Source organism: Podarcis filfolensis, assembly GCF_964270895.1.
Source record: "Podarcis filfolensis genome assembly, chromosome: 6".
Classification (NCBI taxonomy): domain Eukaryota; kingdom Metazoa; phylum Chordata; class Lepidosauria; order Squamata; family Lacertidae; genus Podarcis; species Podarcis filfolensis.
Genome location: NC_139609.1, coordinates 2,344,850 through 2,360,121, shown reverse-complemented (window position 1 = coordinate 2,360,121; position 15,272 = coordinate 2,344,850). Strand labels below are relative to the sequence as shown.

General features: G+C 45.2%; 1 long non-coding RNA gene across 2 annotated transcripts in view; it reads left to right on the top strand.

The window, feature by feature from the left end:
* Positions 1-5,997: 5,997 nt before the first annotated feature.
* Positions 5,998-15,272, top strand: part of LOC310765897 — a 30,991-nt gene continuing 21,716 nt past the window's right edge. For both annotated transcript variants that reach the window (XR_014549858.1, XR_014549859.1), the window contains exon 1: positions 5,998-6,825. This is a non-coding gene — a long non-coding RNA (uncharacterized lncRNA). The remainder of the gene's footprint in view (positions 6,826-15,272) is intronic.

The following is a 15,272-nucleotide window of genomic DNA, read 5'->3' as shown; positions in this document are numbered from 1 at the left end:
CTTGCTGGAATTAATGGAGTCCCTCATCCTTCAGGAGATAGGTAGCTTTTTTACAGGTATTTGTCCTATTGACCCTCCCCAGCATATTTCTCCTTCCATGCTGAGTACATAGTTCTGTTGCCATAGGGAGCCAATGGTCCCTAGCAGAGCAAGGATATTGTTGCTATGAATATAAATTTAGAAAGCCAGGATCTTTTCCCTCTCACAGAGACTTTTGTGACTGAAGAGACATACTCTGAACATAAGACCCATACAAATTGACTAAGTCAATGACCTCCGAAGATCTGCACAGTTAACATCATGTCCCTCATGCTATTTAATATCCAAGTGAATCAAGTGAGATGAAGTCATTCTGAGATCTGGCTGTTGGGGACATCAGTAAGTTGATGACCCAACTATTTCTCTCCTTTTCATCTGATCACCGGGAGGCTTTCCTCCCCACCTGCACGCCAGCCAGCACTGTGGTGGGTGTGAGCTGAAATGATGCCTTTTACCCTTGAAGAGGAGGCAGATGGATCTCTTTATCTTTAATCTTAGCATTATGTACAACAGCAGCACTAAGATCAAAGATAAGCTCTCTCCCTGATCTTTCTCTAAAAAGCAGGCATGTCTGATCTCAGTGCTGTGGTGCTTTGCGCTCAGACTGGAGATGAGAGATCACTCTGCCTGCTCATTAGAGATCCTAGTGAGGGAATGGAAAGGTCTGGAAATGTTGATTTTGTGGGTGGGTGTGCATGCACACATGCCTGCATGTCTGGTGTGTGACTGCATGTATGTATGTGAAAGAGCTAGAGGGTGCTGTGTGCCATGTGTCTGCCACATGCTTTAACAATCATGGAAGTATAGAGGTGCATGCAGAGAATTCTACCTGGCCTCCAAACTGGACATTCCCACTAAGGATGGAGGAATTCAATTCATTTCACATCTAAAGGTGTATCTATCTAGTTCTCACGTCCCAAAACAATATGCAAACTGAAATGCAGTCATTTTTCAAACATCACACTTTTCTTGATTTTGCAGAGCAGGTCTTCAGCAAAGCAATACGTACAAATATGCATATACAGGTGAAACTCGGAAAATTAGAATATCGTAATTCAACTTAAAAGGTGAAACTAATATATGAGATAGACTCATGACATGCAAAGCGAGATATGTCAAGCCTTTATTTGTTATAATTGTGATGATCATGGCGTACAGCTGATGAAAACCCCAAATTAACAATCTCAGAAAATTAGAGTATTAAATGAAACCAGCAAAACAAGGACTGCACATAGAGCAATATTGGACCTCTGAGAAGTAGAAGCATGCATATGTACTCAGTACTTGGTTTGGGCCCCTTTTGCATCAATTACTGCCTCAATGTGGCATGGCATGTGGCACTGCTGAGGTGTTATGGAAGACCAGGAAGCTTCAATAGCAGCCTTCAGCTCTTCTGCATTGCTCGGTCTCATGTCTCTCATCTTTCTCTTGGCAATGCCCCATAGATTCTCTATGGGGTTAAGGTCTGGCGAGTTTGCTGGCCAATCAAGCACAGTAATCCCATGGGCATAGAACCAGGTTTTGGTACTTTTGGCAGTGTGGGCAGGTGCCAAAGTCCTGCTGGAAAATGAAGTCAGCATCCCCATAAAGCTCATCTGTGGAAGGAAGCATGAAGTGCTCCAAAATCTCCTGGTGGACGGCTGTGTTGACCCTGGACTTCATGAAGCACAGTGGACCAACACCAGCTGATGACACGGCTCCCCAAATCAACACAGACTGTGGAAACTTCACACTGGACTTCAAGCATCTGGCATTGTGTGCCTCCCCATTCTTCCTCCAGACTCTGGGTCCCTGGTTTCCAAATGAGATGCAAAAGCTGCTCTCATCAGAAAAGAGATTTGAGGAGACCAAAAGTGGAAGATCTCCCATCCCTAAGCCTTGCAGTGTCTGTTGAAATATTACACAGACCTCCTGGGGAAGTGAACAGTGAGGAGCTTTTCCTGGATCAAACCTAAAAGCAGAGCTGCTTTGGTTATGTGACAGTGTTGCCCATCAGGCTCTATTATGGTCCATTTGACTGATGGAAAACAAAAGAGCACGCTCTAGCTGCATGTCTCTGAGACAGATGCCTCCTTCTGCCCTGTCAGCTTATTGTGGTACCCCGGAAGATTTTGCTGAAGTTAGAATTACAAACAAAGCTTTAAAAGTGCATGTAAGCCTTTCTAGTAGTTTTTAATGCCTTTAAGCACAAGAGTAAAACACTCACTCCACCCCCTCCTGTCTTTTGACTTGTATTTAAAAGGTAAGGAACACCTCATTCCCCCCCCCAAGTCATTTCCTTCTGAGAGTGGCCCTGTGAAAGTGGGGGCAGGGAATCACTCTCCAAGTATCTCAAAGTAATTTCACTCTGTGTGTGTGTGTGTGTGTGTGTGTGTTTACAGTACAGTATATGTCTATTTTAAATCACACAAATCCTTTTCCTATGGGATGTCAGGAGAGACACACCTTTCGATCAGGCGCTCTGGCAGTTGTCAGCAGGGTCGTCCCCGGAGTGCCGGCCAGGAAGGCGCTGCTGACTTGCGCTCGAGCAAGTGTCTTGCACCAGAGCTCCAGACCAAAAAACCATTCCGGGATCCAAACAGAAGGCTTCTGTGATCCGGTATGCCCCACTTAAAACAGGTCACTTGGAGTGTATGATTCCAGATCAAGGCCCTACAGCTGCTTTTTCTTAAAAATAAATCTATTTTTTTAAATAATCTTTATTACTTTTAAGACTTACAAGAAAAGAAAAAAGAAGAAAAAAGGCAAGAGAAAAAGACAAAATAGAGGAGAAAAGAAAAAAGAAAAAACGAAAAAACAATACAATACAATATATAAGCAATACAAAACACAACCTTAACACACTAAACTAAACAAAACAAAACAACAACAATTTAAAAACATATACCATACCATTTCATTACTCTATCTTTCATTCCCTTATTTCATCGACCTCCTCTCACCTCCCTTTTTGTATTCCACTTCTGTTACATTTCAGCAATTCCTTTCCATCTTTCACTATTTTTATCATTATGAATACCTTAACATATTTTAACCTTATTTTCCATTAATACTAAAGTACTTATTTATACTTAACTCCTTATAACATTTCTGCTAAAGCCATAAAGTTTCATTCCAACAATTTTCCAACACTCATTAATTTTACAATATTTCTATATATAAACTTTAAACTTTCCCAATCTTCTTCCACCATCTCTTCTCCATGGTCTCGGATTCTGCCAGTCATTTCCGTCCATTCCATATAGTTCATCAACCTGGTGATCCTCTGTCCGAGGCTCTTAAATCTTTTCCAAGTCCCTTCTGCAGTTTTTCTTCATATTCTTTGATGCTGGAGATGCTGAAGAGCAGGTCTCGGGGGGGCCCTGACCCAACCGTGCCCCCATTCCCTCTCGACAGGCCAGCCAACTCTCCACAGCTAGAACCAAGGTCCATACAATATCTCAAATCATGTTTCAAGGCTCCTCCAGATCCAAAGGCCCCCACAACTCCAATCACCTCCTGACCCAGATTCAGGACCCAAAGGTCAGTAAATCCCTGCATGAAAGAGTCTATCCAACCTTCCTTCTCCAGTCCAAGCAGGGCTCCAATCTTCAAATTCTGACTTTTTCTATATTCAATCATAAAAGGCCTCCACTTATAGTCCTCAATTTGCCTCTGAAAGGCTGGGGCTCCCACTTGTGTTACTTTAGGTTCAACAACAACAACTTTCTCCTTCGTCTTCTCCCCAGTTTGTCCTGTCAAAGTAGGTTCCTGTGTCAAATCCTGAACAATTTCTGTATTGGTGATCACTTTTTGTCCCAAATTAATCACTTTTTGTCCCAAGGTCTCAAGTTTAGTATTCATAACATCCGTCTTCTTGTGGAGCTGTTCCAACAAATAGCTTATCTTACATAATACAGTCACTAAGGCTCCTTCTGTCGACATTCTTAAGATCCAAGGTCAATCTCTGATTCTCACAGTTCTTATCTTGCAGCTGGAAAAACCCCAGCTCCACTCTTGTAACAGTTTCAAAAGCTCCCTCTAGAGGGAAACAGTCTCCACTTGTATCAATCCTTTCAAACACAATTTAAACTATAAAGTTAGTTTCAATTTTCAGTTACTTTTCCCCCTTTTTAAACGCAGAAGGGGACAATGGAAACAATATATTTTTCTTATTTAGCCATCTGTCAACATACTTTCTGTTCACAGTCAATGAACTCTCCCAAGACGTCAATCTTACTGGCAGCCCGTTTCCAGGTTCAGAGCAGTGGTAATTTGATTTTTCACTCTATCCTGCAGGCTCGCTAGGTTCAAAATTTCCCCCCTCTTCTCCTGCTTCCAAGGGGGGTTTAATAATTTTAACCGATGGAGATTTAATCCTTTACAAAAGACTTTCCAAGGCTTTAACTTGCAACGTCTTTGCTTCAATCTATTTACAAAAAAGGAAGGCGGACTTCCTGTTTAAAACCTTCCCCTTTCGATGCCAAATTAATAAATTTAAAGATCCAATTTTCCGTTCTACTCACGGGTAGTTGTTTGAAGTCAAATTGTCCACAGGAAAAAGTCAGCGCTCTCTGGCAACAGCGATGCGGCTTCACTCTGTGAAAGAAGCAGTCAGTTCGAAACACCGCGCCGCTCACCCCACTTCGCTCCGGATCTCCAAATCAGGGTTTCCCCGCGAGTAGGGGAGGCGCAAAAGGTGCCAGCCGAATCCCAGGTTCACAAGCTTCTCCCGCCTGTGATTTCAGTGGGTCTCCGCCTTCGCCGTGGCGGTCAGACCCTGATTTCCACGGAGCAAATTCCTCCTGATCGGAGGAACTCCGCCATTGCCTGGAGGTGCCAGACAGTTCATGCATACTCTAAAAAAAAGTATGAATAACATAACATGTAGTTTGGCCTGAGCTAGATGCCTTTATTCCATTTTTGGATACATTGGGATTTTATGAAGCGCAGCACCACAAACCTGTATATTAGGAAAAGTTCACTTCATCAAATCCAAAATGATTCCAACCACACTGGCCCACTTATATTCTATGCAGCCATCAAGTATCGGTGACATTGCCTTATCTCTTTTTAAAACTCTGAAATTCCTTCTTCATAGTAAGATAATATATGTGGGCCAGTTAGAGTTGAGTACAGTGGTGCCTCGCAAGACGAAATTAATTCGTTCCGTGAATTTTTTCGTGTAGCGAATTTTTCATCCTGCGAAGCACGAAATCCCATAGGAATGCATTGAAAATCAATTAATGCGTTCCTATGGTCAAAAAAAGTCCAAACAAAGCCAAATTTGGTACAACAAGAGTTTATTAAGTGCTCTTTAAAGTCACACATACTGTAAAGGGCATTTCAAAATTCAAACCCAGAATTTTTTTAAAAAAACCGCAGAGTGGCCCAATGGTCACAGAAAATCATAAAAATGCAGGAAAAAAAACACAAGCTTCCAGATTCTTGCAAACCCCTCCCCAACTGTTCCCCCAGCCACCCAGCACACAGAAATTCAAATCCAGAATTTTTTTTAAAAAACAGCAGAGTGCCCCAATGGTCACAAAAAATCATAAAAATGCAGAAAAAACACACACAAGCTTCCAGATTCTTGCAAACCCCTCCCCAACACCAAGTCCTTGAATTCCAAACACCCCAACCCAAAATCCAAAACCCCCCAAAAAAGTTTTAAAAGCTTAACTTACCAAATGGCTGCAAAAGAAGTTTTGGAAAAGCTTCAAAAATCACCAAAGTCTTTAAAAACCTCAAAAAAGGCTACTATGTACACTGCGTTCTATGAGTTGCTCCTCGAAGTCAAGTCGCAACTGTATTAACGGTGTTAAGAAAAAGGAAACAAACTTGCAAGAGGTTTTCGTCTTGCGAAGCAAGCCCATAGGGAAATTTGTCTTGCGAAGCAGCTCAAAAAACGGAAAACCCTTTTGTCTAGCGAGTTTTCCGTCTTGCGAGGCATTCGTCTTGCGGGACACCACTGTAAAGTGGAATGCCTTTCATTATACACCTTTAGGCGCCAGGTTGTCTTCAAACAGGCCTTGGGTCCATTACCGTAAATACCCTTTTAAATGTGTTGGGGGGGTTGCTTTGATTTTGTTCTAGTTTTTATTATGAGTTTTGTGTTTTTATCTTGTATTTTTATGTTGTGACCTGCCTGAGCTCTTCAGATGAAAGGTGGCATATAACTTTTGTTGTTGTTGTTTAGTCGTTTAGTCATGTCCGACTCTTCATGGCCCCATGGACCAGAGCACGCCAGGCACTCCTGTCTTCCACTGCCTCCCTCATGCTGGTAGCTTCGAGAACACTGTCCAACCATCTCATCCTCTGTCGTCCCCTTCTCCTTGTGCCCTCCATCTTTCCCAACATCAGGGTCTTTTCCAGGGAGTCTTCTCTTCTCATGAGGTGGCCAAAGTCTTGGAGCCTCAGCTTCACAATCTGTCCTTCCAGTGAGCACTCAGGGCTGATTTCCTTCAGAATCGATAACTTTAATAAATAATAATAAAAACATCACACACCAAAGTGAAATAACCATTTCTTAAACCTCAAATTAGCATTTAAGCATAAGGACAGGCAGGTAGACCGATAAAACCCATAAACTGGCTCCCAGCAAGTGACAAACTGAACCTGCGTCTACTGGGAAGGAAGCATTGAATACACTTACTCCAGTTCATGCTACTTTACTGAGAGCAAGTTTTGGTCCCCAAAATGGAGTCCGGACAGGACAAAATGGCTGCCACCATGTTCAGCAAATTCAGAACCATCACCTCTTGTTCCTTGCTCAGTATGACAGATATACCTGCAGGACTGAAGGAGGTAAGGAGCAAAATTAGGGAACAGTAAGGGGAAGATTTCTGTTTCATGCTTTAGAGAGAAGTGAACTGTCATATAAGGTGAGTGGAGAGACATGCACACACAAAAAAGGAGAATAAATTGAAGGGGAATTGACAGATGAAAGAGGGTGCAGAAGGGAGAGGAGGAAACCGCAGAAGACTGACAGGCCAATTCTGGTTTAATGATTTCAGTCCAGAGAAAAACAGGAAAGAAAATGTGTGAACTGAATACTAAATGGCACCACCATCTTCTCTGAGAAGCAAGGGGGGACTTTGCAAAGAGAACAAAGCAGAGCGTGCAGGTTGCCCAGAGAAGAACAGCAGGAAGCATTCTGTACACCCAGATGCTATTAGTGTCAGGAGTCGACTAACATGGAGGCTGCTCTACAAAAGGAGGACTCTGCCTGAGGCCCTGATGCATTTTTAGCTTCCAGCCATCCTATCACAGTCCTTCCCCACCTACATTGCCTGCACTTTTGGCATATCCCCCCACCCCAGAATCCTGGGAACTGTAGTTTGTTAGTGAGTGGTGGAATTCTGGTGCCGTGAGGGGAAAACTACAGTTCCCGTTGTTATTGGGGGCTTGCTTTCAATGTATGGTGTGTATGCAGCCTTCTAGAATCTTAGAATTGTAGAGGTGGGGACCCTGAGGGTCCTCTAGTCCAACCCCTGGCTGCGGAGGAATAATGAGCCTTATAACGTGGAGCAGGGACTGGAAACAGCAGGAGTGTGGGAAGCTTCAGGCCTGGAGGCCAAGCACAGCTCTCTGCGCCCTTTTATCTGCCCCAGAACACAGCCTCTCCACAGGCCACGCTCATGAAGAATGATTGTGCCTCTTGTGTGGAGAGAGGCAGGGGCTGGGATCTGGCTTTTGCGTGGCTGGGATGTTGTTGCTGTTTTGCCTCTGGCCACATCTGCCACAGGCATGGAGCTCCCAGAAGGTTCCGCACCCTTGGGGTGAAACAGATCCCCCATGCCTGTTCCAGGGGTTCTGGAGGGAGAAGGGAGGAAGGCAACAGAAGGCTACAGCTTTCAAAGGCAGCTTTATGTTTCAATAAATCTACAGTGCTGTCCTTCCTGTGTGCTTGTCTCTTCATCGACTTGCCTGTGAGCAACACAGAGTCCACAGTGAGTCCAAGACTTAGAGGGTGCAATAAGCAGCCACTTACTGTGGAGCTGGTGCAGCTCACGCATGCAAGTTTTTTACAGCGTCCACACAATGACATCCTCTTCAAAATCCCACTCCATCCCCTTTTAATCTGGATTTACCATTTCCACAGGTTTCGGTGTGTTGTTGTTGGGTTTTTTTAAACCTAATCATTGATTTTCCACGGAAATGGGAAATCCAGATTAAATGGGGAAATAATATAGGGCAGCAATTTGATGAGCATGACATTGTGTGGATGTTGTACAGAACTTAAATGCATCAGCAGCACTAAGCACATGCACCATACATACAAAGCACTTCCCCAAAGAATCATGGGAACTATAGTTTACCCCTCCCAGCATCTTAACAAACTACAGTTCTCAGGATTCTTGGGGTTTTAAATGTATTGTGGGTGTGCAGCCAAGATTGCCATACGAAAGTGCCCCAAACGTCTGACCTGGGTAACTCAGGGCAGGCAGGATGTATGTGCTTTGTGTTTGTAAAAGGTCTCAAGCTTCCTTGAGAAAACAGTTGTAAGTTACAAATAGTAGGAAAGACTCCCATCTGAGGTCTTGGATTGGGGCTGCTAGTCAGGACTGACAGCAAATGGCTAGAGGGATCATTTCGACTATGAGGCAGCTTCTTTACTGCCAGTTTTGGTGGGCACATCTGCAAATTGGTCATTTCTGCATGAAATATTGCTTCCTCCAGTATCTTACTACGCAAACAAATATGACTCAGAATCCCATCCATTTTCACTTACAAAAATGGCAAAGATAAGTTGCTTCAGTTGGACAGAGAAACATAATTTTGCCTGGCAAAACCCACTGAAGAAAGCAGAAAGGGCTGCAGTGCTTCAAAAGAAGCAATTTTGAAGTGTAGAGAGAAAGTGCAGTCAGTTGCTGATGGCAGAACAAAAGCATTGGTTAGAAAAGAACAATGAGCTGTTTATAGTGTTTGCAATTTTCAAAGGGACTTGTCTAAATGAACCCCTTATTTTCCTGTTGCGCCCGACACATATTGTACATGTATTGTACATGTGAGAATGAGCAGGGTGAGGAGAGCAAGAGTCTCAGGCTTGGAGTAGAAAGATTCAGCTTTCCATTGTACTATGGGAGAAGGGTGGCATGAGGTGGCATAAAAATGCAGGCAGCTGTCTGCACCATGCCTATGTGTTTTCAGTAGGCTGCTCTACACTACCACATGTATTATACTGCGGAAGTCCATAAAACAGATTTATAAAGAGACTCATATAGCGATCATGTGAAATGCTGGTGGCTCTGCACTGATGGTGAGCAATTTCATCCCATGTCTGACTGAACTAGCTCGCCCGTGAAAGTGGATTGCTCCCTGAACACCTCATTTGCTTCTCTGATTATTGTCTCTGGAGTAACATCCAACCTTTTCTGCTGGGCTCCCCGCGGTAGCACATCAGGGAGAAGCATCCATTCTACCTGCTTGGGCAAGCTTTCATGCCACAGTGTGGTATGAAATATAGCTAAGCAAACAAAGTGCCGGCTGTTGTTTTCCCTGCTTCCTAGAGGCCTTGATTTGTGGCTGAGAATGTAGGCTTTGCAGTGATTTACATGTAACCAGGGGCTTATCGGTTTACCCAATGCCACTTGTCAGCTGTTCTGTGAATTGGCTCATGCTTCCTTTAAAGGCTGGCAGAGGTGAGGAAAAGATCTGTTGTTACCTTCTACATCTGCAGTGGCTTGCAGATTTCTACCTTCAGGCCTTGTGAGCCTGATATCACAGCTGGTGTTACAGAGGAAGGGTTTGAATGCTGCATCCTCACCATCATCCTGCACGAACTCTGCACATGAGAGCCAGTGTGGTGTAGTGGTTAAGAGCGGTAGTCTCGTAATCTGGTGAACTGGGTTCGCGTCTCCGCTCCTCCACATGCAGCTGCTGGGTGACCTTGGGCCAGTCACACTTCTCTGAAGTCTCTCAGCCCCACTCACCTCACAGAGTGTTTGTTGTGGGGGAGGAAGGAAAAGGAGAGTGTTAGCTGCTTTGAGACTCCTTCGGGTAGTGATAAAGCGGGATATCAAATCCAAACTCTTCTTCATCCAAACTCTTCTTCTTCAATATACTCCCTGCAGCTGCAAAGAGGAGAAAGATGGAAATAGCGGACAAGCTGCCTTTCACCATCTGATTTGCAGCTTGAGAAGTCCCTGATAGGCTTCTACAGAGTTACTAAGTAGACAGTGCGAAAACCATTTGTAATGGCTTTAGGGGTTGCTTGTGCGTAAGTTGCCGCCACTCTGGGCTAGGTTGGCTGGTTAAACCATTTCACACTGGACAGCCATCCACTCCGTAGCTGTTCAGTCGTTGGCAGAATCCGTCAGTGGGCATTTCTTAAACCTCTTCCAGCAAAGAAGTTCTTTGACGCCAAGTCGCCGCCTACTTTCCCTGCGCGGAAGTCTTCTGCGCAGGGTGGGTGTGGGCAGCGGAGGACCTGTGCTCTCCTCGCTGGTCTCCTGCGAAGAGTCCTGGAGCCCCCTCTCTGCTCTCCCCATCGGCCCCCCTCTATCCCTGGTGTTGCGCTGATTTTCTTCCCCAGCCGGAGACCTGCCTCTCTCCCTGCTTGGCCCCTCTCCAGCATCGCTGTGGAGCCTCGCCTCCTCCGCTAGTTCCGATGGCAGTTCCCTGTCACCATTGTTTTATATGATTGTCAGGTAGCCTGGCTGCATTTCTTTTAAAGGTTGTTTCTGTTTGGCATTCATCCTATGCTAAAGTCAGACCGGGGCAACCATCCAGTTCTGGAGGACCTGCTGTTTTGATGTTTACAGCTTGCTTCTCTTTCTAAAAAGAGTGATTCCTGTTTTCTTTCCCACATATCACTATAACATACTTCTGATAATGCACTACCTTATCTTAGGGATTCCCACCCACACAAGAGAGATAAAGAGGTTTTCATTTTATGTCTATTACGTCTTTACTGTAAGAGTCAAATGGCAACATTCCAGTTTAAATTACAAGGCAATTCCAGAGATGATGTCAAAGGCATCATCAGCCATACAAAATGTGAATTGCATGAGTCGCTATTGATCTGTTGGGTTTGTGTGACTCACTAAATGAACCCAACAGTAGCAGATATGAAAAGAATTTGGGGCAGAATCCATCCTCCCACTCCCATCTTCATCTTTCATCCGGCACCTTGCCAGATTGCCATGACCTGGATTATTATTATTTATCATTTATTAAATTTTTATACCACCCTATACCTGCAGGTCTCAGGGATGATGGTTCCAGTCCAACCTGCAATTGTCCTTGGATTCAGGAAGCCTGTGATGAGGTCCTAACTCTGCCATTCCCACACGTGCGCACTCCATACAGAATATACCGCTCGCACATGGCGGCCGTACGGGCTGCTGCTTGCGCAGCGACCGTATAGGCTGCCGTGCGTGCGGCAGCCCGTACGGACTGCGCACACGCGGCAGCCCATACGGCCGCCGCACGTGAGAGCAGCAACCCGTATGGATGCCGCGTGAGTGGCGCCCATATGGACTGCAGGCGCCCTCAGCCGCTCTACAGCTGGGGGGGGCAGGGGCCATCTTGTCACCTCTCCCAGAGTGGCACCCAGGGCAGCCCGCCCCCTCCACCCCCTTCCTATGCTACTGCTGCCATGCACCCTCTCTGTCCCTCAACCTCAGTTCCAAATCTGTAAAATGGTAGTAATTGTGACTTATTAAAGTATCTTGCAGATTAAGAGTGCATTGTAAATAAATAGCAAATTTGTAACTGAAGAGCACACTCTTTCACTGCAGAACCACTTGGGCAACAGGCTGCTAAATCCCCACCCACAAACCCAAAACATGCTCCAGCAGTGAAATAGATCTCTGAGGTATTTTAGGTTGCATACAACTGAAATATTAGTTGCTGTGGTTTTTCTCTTGTAGGGTGAGCCAGGTTCCCCCTACACTTTGCTATTTAAAAACAGTACTAGCAATTTTGATGTTGATGCATTCACCATTCTGACCCCTCCCTGCCACCATGCTTCAGGCAGGCAGGCCTTATATGAATACATATATTCATTTCGTGATAATTTCTGAACTAACAAATTGGGACTTGGGCTAGATGAAAACAGAAGCTTTTGGTCCTAAGGAAAAATCATCTGGGAAAGGATATTCAGCCTGCTCTGGGTATGGTGGCAATTGGAGAGTGGGTTGTAGCTTTGGCCAGGAATTATTTTGCATCGTTTAGGAATGCATCATCTGAAGAATGCAGATGTGGTCACAGTCACAAATGCTTTGGTCACATCCAGGTACTCTCTGTGTTTTGTGTTGGCGCTGCCTTTGAAGGGTGCAAGGAAGCTGTTGTTGGCAGAGAACGCCAGGGTACTCTTAGTGATCATTATTCAAAGCAGATTAACCCAATATTACACAAAATCTATTGGCTCCTGATACATACTTGAGCCCAGTTCGAAGTGTAGGTTACCTCCTTTAAAGCTCTAAGTCAGGGTGGTCCAACTTTTCATACCAAGTGGGCCGCAAGAATACTTTTGACACAGAACCTGTGGGCCTCACACTTCCTTGTCATGGCGGGGGGGGAGGATAAGGCCCAAATCTGATTCCCACCCAGCCCTCGAGCTGCCTTCCCAAAGCCAGCTAAGTGAGCTGCTCTGACAGAGTCCTAGAGATCGACATCCTCCTTCTCAAAGCCTAGTTAGCATTTTCCCAGCTTGAGAAGAAGGTGAGAGGGCTCTAGGATCCTGCCAGAGCCTCGAGCCTCATTTACCCGGCTTTGGGAAGGCAGCGTAAGGGCTGTGGGGTTGTGTGGGTCAAATGTTGCTGAGCCTCCCGCCCCCCAAAAGGTCTCAAGGGTGGTGGGAGGTTCTTGGGCCACACGTTGGACCATCCTGCTCTAAGTGGTTTGGCTCTAAGCAGCCCTGTAGCCAGTGTGGGGCAAATGGATGCACAACTACCCAGAGCTATTCTCTCCTCCTCCTCCCCCTCCCACACTGGATATTTTTGGGAAATTGTCTCATAAATATATGACATTGTCCCACCACAACATGACATACAATGACACCTTCTATGTAAAGAATAACAGTCCAGTGACATCTGGAGGGCTCAGGTTAGCCATCCCAGGTGCAAAACTGACCCAAGAGGCCTTGAGTACTGATGACTAGATTGGTCATACTTATATTGCTTATACTGGACACCTGCTCTGTTGTTTGTGTGTTTTAAATGGTTCATTTTATATGGTTTACTTCTGTTTTTAGATGCATTTATTTTTATATTTTATTGTAAACTGCTAAGAGTACTGTTTCTGCCACATATATATCTGACAATGGAGCTGCCTGTTATATGTGTGGGATTATGAAAATACCACAGTAGCAATTATAAAGCAATTATATTTGTGACCAGCTAATATTGATCAATGACGTTTATCGGTCTTATGAAGTATGCAGATTTAAAGAGATGGCTTAACTGGATGGCACACTGAATTCCAATATTTCTTTGATGAAAATAGGGATGTCCTATTCCAATAATAATAATAATAATAATAATAATAATAATAATAATAAATATTCTACCCATCTGGCTGTGTTGCCTCAGCCACTCTGGGTGGCTTCTGACATATATAAGAACACAATAAAACATTTAAAAAACTTTCCTATACAGGGCTGCCTTTAGATGTCTTCTAAAGGTTATAGAGTTACTTATCTCCCTGGCTTGGGGGGTTGCGTAACTCCATACCCTCCAACATTTATCCGAAGAAAAGAGGAAGGAAAAGTGAGACATTCCAGGATCAAATCAAATGCGAATCCGGGATGGCTTCTGTAAGTCCAGGACTGTCTGGGAGGTGTTCCATGGTGGTGTGGACCAGGTCCTTCAAAGCAGGGGCACTTGCCCAGTCTTACACATTTTCCGTTGACAGGCACTCCCATTAGCCAAAGCTCTGTGCACTGGCACCAATTCCTGGGGGCTCAGGCACCCACAATTTTGTGGCTGTGGCTGTCCAGCTGCTGCCACACACACCCCACCCCCTGCCATTGCCTTACCTCTGGTACACTGGCACCCTGGCCTGAGTGATCCGGGGCTTGTTCCTCTGCCGTGGGACCTCTGTTGGGGCCTGCTGTGGCCACGGGTGTGCTTGCAGGGTGTGTCCGCGGCGGCAGCGGGCCTCAAGAGGCGCGGTGGAGGTGCAGGCTCCAGCCCCGTCACCACGGTGGCACCATGATAGTGCGTCTGCAGCTGCCACAGCATCGTGATAGTGCCAGGCCACACTATCATGATGGCACAGCGTGACGTGATGTCATGACGCTGTAGCGTGGCGCCTGTGCGCAGGGCACCCACATTCAAGGGCCCAAGTCCGCACTGCTGGCTCTGTGCAAGGGCTTCTGCTTGAGCAACAGGGAGGAGAGGGGGCAAGCGTTCCATCTGCCAGGCTGACAATATTTGTAATAGCATGATGCGGAATTCCACCCACTGTTTATTTTCTTGGATTCTTAAAAAGATATTATTTCTCCAGGCTTTCCAAGAAGGATCAGTTTATTCACTGGCAGTATTTGACGTTTTTCTGATAACTGCTTTCTATCTTTTTACTTCTTCTTTTTAATTGTAAACGGGTGGGGACTAATTCTTCCTCCTGTCCCTGCTCACCCTGATACCTTGGTGTGGGAGTCAGGCTCTGCGTCAAGCTTCAGTCTGGTTCACCAGGTGGCGATGGGTGCCACTAAGACCCTACAGAGCTCCAATCTGCATAGTCATATGCTGTATATGTACATCTAAATAGCCACATCCCAAGTCCTATTTCTTGAGGTCAATTCCGTGAGACAGAAGGTGTATGAGAAGCATTTCACACCTGCAGGGTTCCACGTGGTGTGGCAGCTCACTAAAAGAGTTTTCAACTTACCCCACTTCATGTTCTGTTTTCATGTGGCCTGGTTGTGAACACATGCCAGGCCACAGGGAACTCTGAACAGCTGATTGCTCTCTGTGTGCCCCACATTTTATATAAACTGGCTGTCACCTGTTCTTGCATGTGACACCAGAGGCTGATGCGCACGCAAGTGTAATATAATCTAATTGCTTTCTTTTAATGTCTTTGGGCAACAGCAGCCTTGGGAGAATATTTTCTCCTTGGGTTGCCCATAAGAGCTGAATGAAAGAAAGGATACTTATCTCTTACAAAATATGGAAAATTAGAGAATATTGCAATAATTGAACTCCCATTTCTCTTGATTTATTAATACAAGGGGGAAAGCATTAATCACAGGCCTATTTTAGTACATATGAGGCGGTGCTTTCGGCATGACAGCCCACAGTGGA